We start from the raw sequence: 12,207 nt of genomic DNA, 5'->3' as shown, positions 1-12,207 counted from the left end.
GCACTTTGTGAACTCTGATGATGTCCCTCCCAAGTAACAAAAGTATCTCAGCTGACGCATCAAGAGGAGGGATCCTGTCAGCAATACACCTGAGATGCTTGTGGCTTTGGGCGGCTTCTGGAGTAGGGATTTCGTCCCTATTATTGGGAATCAGGTTGCACTCAATAAGAGTCGGCAATGATAAGTGCAACTGTCCATCAGCTGACTCCACCATAAATCCAGAGGCCCTTCTTCCAGCAGTCTCGGTGATTCCTGAGCATGTTTTGAGGGTATAGGGGGAAGCCTCACCCTGGATGTCAAACATGTCAAAGAATGCTGATCTGGCTAGCGACACATTGCTTTGGTCATCCAGCATCACGTATGTCCTCACCTTTTGGTCTGGGCGACCCTTGGGATACACACTGACCAGACAGATTCTGGAACATGATTTACCTTTAAGACCCTCACCACACACAGCTGTGCATGAAGAGGCTGCTATGTCAGTGACACACTCGGTAGGCTCCCCACCATGCTCTGCAGAAGGTGGTCTGGAACTTGGAGCCCAAGGTGCCGGTCCAGGATGGAGTGCTGCAATGTGCCGGTCGCTGTCACACTCAGAGCAGTGGGTGTCAGCTTTACACTCTTTAGCTTGGTGAGTTGCTGAAGCACAACATTTAAAACATATGGAGTGCTCCACCAGGAAGCGTCTTCGCTCTGCAAGTGGTCTTTCTCGAAAGCCTCTGCATTTCCTGAGGGAGTGAGGTTTCTTGTGGAGAGGACACTCTCTGTCTAGATCAACGGTGAGTCCTTTGGAGGACTGAGAGGTGGGGGGGTTTCCTACCTCAGTTTTACTTACGGATAAAGGAGGTTTGGATTTCCATTGTTTGGAGAAGGATCCGTCACCTTTGAACACAGCTGAACTGAAGTTAGCAAAAGCAAAGCTAGGATCATTTCTCATCTCTGCATGGTTATACACGAAGTCCACAAAAAATGAGAAAGGGGGATATGGAACTTGGTGCTCCCTCTTATAGCGAGACCCCTGAGTTATCCACTGTTCTTGGACATTGTGGGGCAGTTTCTCCGCTATAGGGTTTATTCCCCTTGCAGTGTCTAGGAAGCTGAGCCCTGGCAAATATCCCTCTTGCTTAGCAGCTTCGATCTCTAGGAGCAGGTCTCCGAGTTCTTGAAGCTTCTGGTGATCTCTATTTGAAAGCTTTGGGAAGTGGTTCAATCTATCGAAGAGAGAAGCTTCAATGGCCTCTGGAGAGCCATAACACTTGTCCAGCCTTCGCCAAAGCATGTTCAAACCCATGAATGGATTGTTGACATAAACTGCCCTTATCCTCTTGGCGTGGTGTAGCGACTCCCCACCAAGCCACTTAATGAGCAGGTCCAGTTCTTCACTAGGTTTGAGGCTAAGTCCCTCCACAGCGTTAACAAAGCTAGATTTCCATGACAGATAACTAGCAGGCTGGTTATCAAACACTTTTAGTCCAGCTGTGACAAGGTCTCGACGCGCCAGATATACAGCTAACTCAGATACACCTTGAGCCTCCAGTGGTGAGCGGGGTGGAAGTTGGTTTGTTGAGTCTGTGCAGCGATGTGTGTGCATGGAGGGGACATCTCTATCTGTGTTAAAAGGCAGAGGGTCAGGGCGATTCTTTCTCTGGTTGCCTGGGTGCAGGCCTTCAGCCGAGCAGGCAGAAGGATACGGCTGTTGTGTGTCACGACTGACGCAATGAACTTTGATATCTGGGAGGTGTCTGTGTTGTGGTACAGAAGCAGCAGCCTGTGTTTCTTTCTCATTTTGAGCTAAAGCATAACTCTGCCCTGAAGAGAAATGTGCTTGGATGAACTCACCAGTTCGCTGTAATGACTGCTTCGTTGCTTGAGCATGACTGGCTTTACTCCCAAGGTCACAGTTGTCTAAATCCGCAGCAGCCTCAAACACTTGAGCCTCTGCTGAGGCAGCCTCAGCTTCACACTCTTCTTTTAGTGCATTCAATGTAGCCTCTATGCGTGCTTTCTCCACTTGCATGTCTATTTGACGTTTTGCATAGGCTGCTCGTGTGCGTGCAGCTTCCGCCTTTGCACGAGCTTTAGCAGCAGCGGCACTAGCTGAAGATTTATTTGAACTTTGCTTGGAAAATGCAGCTGAGGCAGCACACTCTGACCTAACCTCCAGGCTCTGAATATCGGCGTCAATAGGGTTTGAGCTGGACATCGTTTAATACAGGCAGGTGAATGGGTCTTCAAATCCCGTAAAAAGATACAGAAGAAGCGAACGTAGCCTCTTTGATGTTTTTCTTCTACTTAGTGGTTACTGGTGGCGAAGAAATAGGCTGCCGAGATTCCTTCAAAGCTTGATGTGATGATTCATCTTTTCACTGGCTGTCCTCACTAAGCGTTGTCCTCGTGAACGTAGACTCAGCTATACAGACAGCTAAACACTCTCCTAATCAAAATCCAGGGAACAGGCCAATGTGTTGAGTTGGATGATTTAATAAGGAAAAAGTGTGAAACTGTTGACAAAACCAGAAATAAACCAATAAAAATGTTGCCTCAATATACAGTATAACAAACACATATTCAAAAATATGAGCACAATATTTATCTGCTTAGTGAGTGCCCGAATAAAACATCAAATGAAATCACACTCATGATCAAAACGTTAAAGAAACCACATGACATATGAGCTAGCTTAACCTCACTAGCTTAGGTTATACATGCATTCAAATTAAATTCTAACTACAAACTATATCACGCCTTCACAACAAATAATAATGCACACAAGTTGTCTCAGTGATAACAAACAATATTACTCACAGATGATGCCGTTTATCAGCTTGTGAAGGCATGGATGGCAACAGATTAATGGAGGTGAAACTGCCTCTGGCTCGATCTTACAGAGTAAAAAAAATACACAAAAACAACCACTAGAGGGCAAACTGCTGCAGAACAGAAAATACCTAATGCCAGCATATAATGAATTGAAGTAAATTGAAATTTCCCGAAAAAGCTGAGCTGAAATCAATAAAAATGACTTGCGATAAGTGTGAGTGAACCAGGAATACAATGCAAAACAAGATATGTGTTTTACTTCAGGATATCATTGTCGCGGGATTTATACAAGTGCTTAACCCCCGTGAACTGAGGATTGTGTATTTTTCCTTTAGTTTAACACTTCGATATCTACTAGTTTTCTTCTGCTGGATGCGTGGTTTATACCCAGTTTAATAAAAGAGAACTTGAAAGAATTTAATAGTTTAAACTGTGCTGTTTTGCAGCTCCACTGTCTTTTAACCTTCAGCTAAGGTTGATCGTGATTTATTGCTGTCTCAGAGTAAATATCAGTGTCATGATCCTGGGTCTGCTGACCCAGCGTTTTGTTTAGTTTATGTAGCCTTCAGGTTTCCTAAGTTTATCATTATCATGCCTAGGTGTTACTAGTTATTTTCCCCTCGTGTTTCCACTATGTTAAGTCTCCCCTGCTTTCATGTATTTTATGTCTGTGGCGTATGTTGTCAGTCCAGGTTGTCATGTTTATATCTCACTGTGTTTCCTGTTTTATTGTGAAGAGGTCTGGTGTTCTGTGTTCATCATGTTCAGTTTTACTCTCCCACTGTGATGTCATTATGTTCATGTGTGCCAGCTGTTTCCCCATGTGTTCCCACTTCCCTCATCATCCTGTGTGTATTTAGTCCGTGTGCTTTCAGTCATTTGTTGTCAGGTCGTCTGCTCATCCATGTCTCATCCCCAGGTACCCATGTCAGTTCACTATGGTTAAGCTTTTTCATGTTTTGTTATTAGTTCACCCAGTTTAGGTTATTGTTTAGTTTTCACCGATGCCCGATTATTTTTACCCTCATTGCTAGCCTCAATAAACGGCTTGTTTTGTTTATCCACACTACGTTTTGGTCTGCGTTTGAGTCCTCCTCTGCAACACATACGGTCTGCCCCAGCCAGACCGTGACAATCAGCCTTTATTAACTGGTATTTTCTGAAGAAAAAAGACTTTAAAGAACCTTCAGAAATGATGTTAGACTATGTGGTCCGTAGAAATGGAACAATGAATGAAAGGATGTTTGTTACTTTTAAATGATGTTTTTCCAATTTTTGCTTATGTGTCTTTCAGCTTTGTTACTGACTTTACTGAGTGGGAGGCAATAAAAAAAAAGACTTGTTGGAGACGTACAGGTTCAAATATCTTCATACATTTAGTCACCTGTCCTTTAGATCTTTACTGTTGATGAAACCTGATGATTACTGGAGTTAGTTCATGCCAAATGTGAAAATGGTTTCACACTTCTAGATTCATGCTTTACAGTTCTCATGTCTCGCATGTATCTGACACATGCACAACAAAAAGTCTTTCAAAAGTGGATGCAAGCACCAGTGTGTTTTTGTTGCTCTATGGTCATTCATAAAAAGAAAAAATATCCCATTACACCTCATGGATTCTCAAAATAGCCACATTTTCAGGAAATTGACATAATTATGTCAATTATGTTTTATCCACTGGATCAATTTTAGCAATTTTACTGTTTCTTTCAATGTTCCTGACTACAGGGAAGTCAAATTTAAAACTTAAACACTTCTTTAGCACTTCCTTTTTCCATTCTCAACAACTTTGTATCATAAATTACTGGATACTTGCAGTATAATTATTTCCATGTCTTACAGAAACATGATAGCTGAGCATTATCCTTTTCTTTTTCTTTTTTTACATTAACTTTGCTACTTACAGAAACCCAAACTGGTTAACATCAGCTAATCAAGCTTTCGAACAACATTAAAATTGTCATATTGCAAATGAAATTAACAACAGCTGTGCATCCTTTAAGAGGAAGGTTTGGACATTTGACACACTAATTAAGTACTGTGCTATGAAAAGATTTTCTGTATCCAGGACTCCACTCACAAAACATTTGATTAATGCTCCACCTTCTCAGCCAGCCTATTGGAGTCATTGATTGCCAGGAGTCCTGCTCAAACAAGAGTACTACTTCTACAAATACCTCTTTTTTTAACTTTGATAATTGTGTTGTAATTGCAACTTCAGTTTCCTGTGACAGAGGTGCTACCTGATGTAGCTTTCTGCTGCTCTTCCCCATGACGCTTAAGAAACAAGCAGGGGCTGAACTTGATTTGTAAGTAAAGATTTGCTCATCGAAAGAGTGAGGGAGAAAGAAACAGAACTGAGCATACGGACAAAATGATCAGCCGTTTTTGATGACCTGATGCTCTTGATCCTCCTGGCTGTTATTCACTTGATTTTACCATTCGTTCAGTGCTCAGATTTGTGCGAGGGCGTACGATTAATGGAGTGCTGTGAAAATGTGTTTGAATTTTAAATGCATGACTTGTTAGACTATGTGGTCCGTAGAAATGGAACAATGAATGAAAGGATGTTTGTTACTTTTAAATGATGTTTTTCCAATTTTTGCTTATGTGTCTTTCAGACCTCTATATTTTTCTGATTAGTCACATAGCAGGCCAGTGGGGTCTTTTTTGTTTTGTTTAGTAGCAATTTGTACTTTTCAGTGGAGAGCTTATTACTTATCAAGAACGCAATTCCGGTTCGCCTCAAAATAAACATTTCCTTTATGGCATGAATTTGTTCTACCTGCACGGTCCTGTTTGTGATTTCTGATTTATTTAGCAGCAACAATCTGACAGGAAGCATTACCCATCCTGCTTGAGCTGACAGACCAAATATGGTTAAAGCTTTCCTGAGTTTCAGGCAGGTACATTTGCTTATCCAAAGAAAAAGCAAACTGGACTCCTTTGGGCTCGAGTAATGGTTACTGCTGATTCTTTCTTTCAGTAATTTCTCATCATCTGATTAAAATTTCTATCTTGAGTCAGGTGGTCTCTTCCAGAATGACAGTGTCGCCATCGATCAGGGAGGTCACTGAATGCTTTTATGCAGTCCATACCAAGGTAAACGGTGCTTGTTCAGTGACATTTGAGAAAAAATTCTATCAAAACATACAAAAGTGGAGGCAAAGTGATCCTTTTCCTTTTATCTCAAACAGTGTCCTGTCATAAAGCTTCGTATCTGTCTGTTGTCTCAAGATGAGCTCCTCTCGCCTATGAGTCACTGAACTCTGTATGGGGCCAGTATTTTGAAGGCTATGTTCATGTCAAATTAACAATGGAGGCTAGAAGCTTTTTCTTTATTATATATTTTTTCAGTAAAAGAAGACATTAATAAAAGATGTTTTGTTTGTGGGAGTTTTGTTTTTGCACCTTCATTTGCTTTTTGTTTTGGGCTCATACTTTGGGTTGAAACGCACAGATTCCTAAAACTTACCTTGAACATCAACAGCAATCAGTCTTTATATTATGTAAATTTCCTATAGTAAAAATAAATAAATATAAAATTAGGAAAGTATTACTAATGTTTTGACAGTTGTACTCCTCCAAAACTGTCCAACACAGTCACTTATTTATACACTTATGAATACTCAGACTGCAAAATCATTGAGTGCTTTATCAGGCTTGGAGCAGAGCACATTTCAACTCTGCTCCAGCAGTCAGTCACAGACTGTTAAGTAAAATATATTTCTTTCAGGTCCAGTAACCCCAGCACTCAGCTCAATGGAAAGTCCCCCTTCTTAACGCGACGTAAACAAGCACAAATTGGTATTATTTCCACGGTAATTTGTATGAAAATCATGTGCACAAGGCTTGACTGCTTATCAGAAACTAACTTGCCAAAATAGTTTTACTCCTTGTTTAAAGTCCCTCAAATCACATTTCTTCTCCATTGTGAGGTTTTCTTTGAATTTCACATGCTCTCATATGATTGGCTAATTAGATCTCCTTAATTTAATATGCAAAAAACAATACAAATAAACATACGTGAATTCAATAAAGAACAGGGAGAAATCTGCTATACTTTAACAAGAGACGTAGAGAATAAATCCATACTGTAGAAAGACCCGAACGTGCTATCATATTTAAAGTGTCTTAAATGGGCAATAATGATAGTAGTGGAGATTCAGTGGAGCTAATGGATGTTCTTAACCTTTCTACTTGTAAATGTCAGGAAAACAAAACTGTTAACCCTAAACTTGTAAGAACATGGTGGTACATCATATACATGAGAAAAATGCCTCAGTGACATTTTTACCAGGTGCTCTGTTAAGTTTTGTTTTGGTTGCAGACATTTCTCAGCTCTGTTAAGCTGTCCTTCAGTTATACGGAGGTGGGCTGAAGCTTTGTTACTGACTTTACTGAGTGGGAGGCAATAAAAAAAAAGACTTGTTGGAGACGTACAGGTTCAAATATCTTCATACATTTAGTCACCTGTCCTTTAGATCTTTACTGTTGATGAAACCTGATGATTACTGGAGTTAGTTCATGCCAAATGTGAAAATGGTTTCACACTTCTAGATTCATGCTTTACAGTTCTCATGTCTCGCATGTATCTGACACATGCACAACAAAAAGTCTTTCAAAAGTGGATGCAAGCACCAGTGTGTTTTTGTTGCTCTATGGTCATTCATAAAAAGAAAAAATATCCCATTACACCTCATGGATTCTCAAAATAGCCACATTTTCAGGAAATTGACATAATTATGTCAATTATGTTTTATCCACTGGATCAATTTTAGCAATTTTACTGTGTCTTTCAATGTTCCTGACTACAGGGAAGTCAAATTTAAAACTTAAACACTTCTTTAGCACTTCCTTTTTCCATTCTCAACAACTTTGTATCATAAATTACTGGATACTTGCAGTATAATTATTTCCATGTCTTACAGAAACATGATAGCTGAGCATTATCCTTTTCTTTTTCTTTTTTTACATTAACTTTGCTACTTACAGAAACCCAAACTGGTTAACATCAGCTAATCAAGCTTTCGAACAACATTAAAATTGTCATATTGCAAATGAAATTAACAACAGCTGTGCATCCTTTAAGAGGAAGGTTTGGACATTTGACACACTAATTAAGTACTGTGCTATGAAAAGATTTTCTGTATCCAGGACTCCACTCACAAAACATTTGATTAATGCTCCACCTTCTCAGCCAGCCTATTGGAGTCATTGATTGCCAGGAGTCCTGCTCAAACAAGAGTACTACTTCTACAAATACCTCTTTTTTTAACTTTGATAATTGTGTTGTAATTGCAACTTCAGTTTCCTGTGACAGAGGTGCTACCTGATGTAGCTTTCTGCTGCTCTTCCCCATGACGCTTAAGAAACAAGCAGGGGCTGAACTTGATTTGTAAGTAAAGATTTGCTCATCGAAAGAGTGAGGGAGAAAGAAACAGAACTGAGCATACGGACAAAATGATCAGCCGTTTTTGATGACCTGATGCTCTTGATCCTCCTGGCTGTTATTCACTTGATTTTACCATTCGTTCATTAATTTTATGTTTTGAGTGCTCAGATTTGTGCGAGGGCGTACGATTAATGGAGTGCTGTGAAAATGTGTTTGAATTTTAAATGCATGACTTGTTGCTGTTGTTGTTGGTCAGAGACTGTTTCCTGGTCAAGTCGCACATCAATGTGTGAAATATTTAACTCATTTTAATTGGTGATTTCTGTTCCTCCCATTAAATAAACTTGGGGGCTTGAATATTTAATATTACATTAATATTATGTTATTAAATGTAATATTTGTGGCACAAACAGATGGAACAGTTAAAGTAGGGTCAAATATAGCCATCAAGTCACAATGGCACCATATTACTCACAAGATTAAAATGAAAAATAGACATAAGAGGATGATAACCTACTGTTTTACTACACAGAAATAGCTGCTCATTTTTACTGCCGTGTCATTTACTTCATAGTAGACTCAGAGTTATGATAACAGTTTAAAACAAAAATAATATTAAAATTCTGTGTAACAAAACCAAAAAGAGCTCATTTTGTAATTGTTTCAGTTATTTCTCTTTGCAAAAAACTAGCACCTGCATTACACACAATATACTTCATTTAAGGTGTGTTACCTTAATAAGCTTTAATGCTTCAACCCCGAGGTACAGATAAGCAGCCTGTTATGGAGAGCTCCTAATCTTAAGGTAAGATTATTTTTTACTTTAGAGCAGACACTGACTCGGTATTTTTCACATGATCCTTGGAGTGCAGAATTAAATGATTTGCAGGACAGCAAGAAGTGAAAAAGTTTGTTGAAAATTCAAGATAAATTATGCAATGTTAGTAAGAGACTTAAATGCAAGAATAGCTCGCTGCAGATGGAAGCCAATGCATAAAAATCACCATTTCCGTGATGGTTCTCAGTTCAACATAAAAAAAAAACGAGTTGCCCCTCCGTTGGTCTTCCTTGGTCTCCTGTGTTCTGGGGGTCTCTGGATGTCTGGAGCCTGGCTCTCCTCCATGCCTGCTTCATGCCCTGGAGGACGGACCTCCCCACACCCTCTAGCAGTTTGTTAAATGAAGGAACCTTTTGAATACAAGCGCGCTCATGTTCACAGATGTACACACGGGTGCTCACAAACACAAACTACACCCTTTTTGGCTGCTACCTCAAAGCACACTGTGCGCTGTCGATCATACTTGCTGCACAATAATATTCAATATTTAGTATTTACTGTTATATACGCATAGATTATTGCGATGATGTTGTTTGGATGCAGATACATATATCTACTAATTGGTGCTGACACAAAAACATAATTTCCATCTAGTTGTTTTCTGTCCAAATTTGACCAAGAAAGGATGGAAAAAACTCAGATGACTCTTCTCATATCAGAATATAGAGAAACAACCTGGAGTGTTGATTAAAGACATCACGCGGTCCTTCCTTTGCCCATCGGTCGAGCCTGTTTGTTACGATTTATCTCAGCTCCTTCTTAGCTCGCATTTAGAGCTAAGTGGTTTCTCTTAATTAACCTATCAAAGCTTCTGCTTTTGATATAGCATCAGCCATCTGCAGTGTGATTTCTGCAGATGAGAGTTTAAGGGAGTGACGCAGTATGGGTTCTTGTACACAAAACTAATGCTCATGTGTTCAGACAAAAGTGAAGTGTAATACATCTGCCTGCTTTGTTCAGATGTGGCTTCATGCAATTGGTTTTGCAATCAGTGATCTGTTACAGTAAGGGAAGAACATCAGCAAACAAATCTCAGGCAACGGCAAATCTTTTTGAATTTGACTCTTTTAAGGAAATGTGGTCAAAGATATCAGCTACTGAGATAGACAGGGTTAAAAACTGTCGATTTATGGATGAATAAATAATATGAAATTCCTGATACAAAATGCAAAGATTAATTTACAAGTCAGATTCAATTTCTAAAAATGTTGAATAAGGATGTGTAATTGTGCTGGTTTTTGTGGCACATGCTGTCTCCTAGAAGAGAATCTCATCTGTTCCCTACATTCAGCTGGGAAATGCACTCATTTTTAAAATGAATACAGTCAAGTACCCTTAGATACTTGACTGTAATAGAAAGGATATCAGTAACTGAACATAATGTGCATTTTCAATTAATGTAATCTCTTAAGGGATAATTGTGAGCCTGTTTTACCTTTTTAACAAAAGGCTTTCCGGTTCAAATGTTTTCAACCCATTTAATGGCCTTTGTCTGTTATTGCTTCAACAGATACAGCCAGTAGGTAATTATAACTTACTATTGGCACTGACAGCCATAATTCTTTATGCACTGTGCATACATTTTCTTAGACTTGTTGAAAAAGCTGTTTCATCTGTGTCCAGGTCACAGTGGCAGGAATCTAATCTATCACATCCACAAAGCTATGTACAGTGACACCTGCCTATCTCTACTACCAGTCCTGACGCTTATTCAGCTGTTTATGATATGCTATGGCGGAGTGAACACCTGAATAAACATCCATCATGACACTGGATTTGATGCTGAAGCCAGGGAGGTGGAGATCAGAGTTTTTGGTTGTGTGTTGACCAGTTTGGTATTGCTGTTGCATACTGTGATTGCACATGCTTGTTTCTGTGATGATGATGCTGCTAAACGAGGGAATGCTGCTTAAATGCTTTTCCTGGTCTATATCCAATATTGATGCTTCTCATGTGTCATCATGAGCACAATGCCTAGAATTGTTTGCCATGAGTTCTTTGGACATGGTTCAACCACAAGTTGCTAGAGAAAAATGTGTATCCATCCTTTAGGTTTGTCGGGTGGAATCAGTTGCAAAGAAGCTGCTTTGCGTTTGTTGCTAGTGTATTGCTTTATTCTTTCACAGTTATCTGTAAATACTTGCTAACTGCTAGCCAAGTGGTATTAAAACTTCAAAAAGTGTGATTCAAAGTTCCCCTTCAAAGTAAAAGCTCCTGCCAATACGTTTGAAAAGGTGCAACTGTTCCGGTTTGTATCAGGCTTTCCCAATAAACTACAGCTTGGAGACGCAATTCCATCGATTCCATTCAAACTACAACCAATATGCAAGTGAACAAAGTAATCACAATGAGGTTTTTGGCAACTACTTGGGAAATGTACATTTTTCCCTGGCAACAGGTGGTTACCAAGGCGTCACTGGACAGTCTATTGGCCTGTGTGACATGGACTTTTCACAGCTCATCAGATCCTTTATTTTCCACCTCATAACTGGTGGTTGCGGACTGGGTTCCAGGCCTGTGTGACTGGGGCATTATTCACTTAATCCAACATGGTCACATATCCAAAATGGTGGAAAGGTTATTGTTGCAGGTAGGTGGTAATCTGCTGGCTTATTTGCTTACTTATGAATGATTGGTGCATTATTTAATCCATTTTGGTCTTTTAGAAGGTGAAAGTGTCCCATATGAGGCACAATTTGAGAGCAATAGAGATTGCTGTTTGTTCAGCACTGCTTCCTTTAGAAATGTGTGTCTTTTAAAATTAAAAGAAGGCATTTTAGCCCAAATCATGATCTCAATCAAAAAATACAGTTATGTCTCCATTTCTTTAAAGGTAATAACATATCTCTTTGGACTTCAGAGCTAGTTTTCGGTATTTTCTCTTCATTTTGACTGCAACTTTTTACATGTTTTCCTTATAAACATTCATTTCTTTTTACATCTATATGTTTTCAGATTTTTTTTTATTGTTTGTTTTGTTTTTTATTTAAAACCTTTTCCAGTACAAGCTTCCTTCCCCTGGTGGTTCAAACATATTTTTCATTGTGTAAAAGCAGGGAGTTCACTATCACACCCCCAATGATACACAAAGGGTAAATCTGGGGGGTTCAGTATCCTGGCCTATAATACTTTGACCCATGGACTGGATGAAACA

Source organism: Rhamphochromis longiceps, linkage group LG9, assembly GCF_057381845.1.
Source record: "Rhamphochromis longiceps isolate RC_006_pf linkage group LG9, R_longiceps_female_GT1.1, whole genome shotgun sequence".
Lineage (NCBI taxonomy): Eukaryota > Metazoa > Chordata > Actinopteri > Cichliformes > Cichlidae > Rhamphochromis > Rhamphochromis longiceps.
This window is presented reverse-complemented; position numbering follows the sequence as displayed.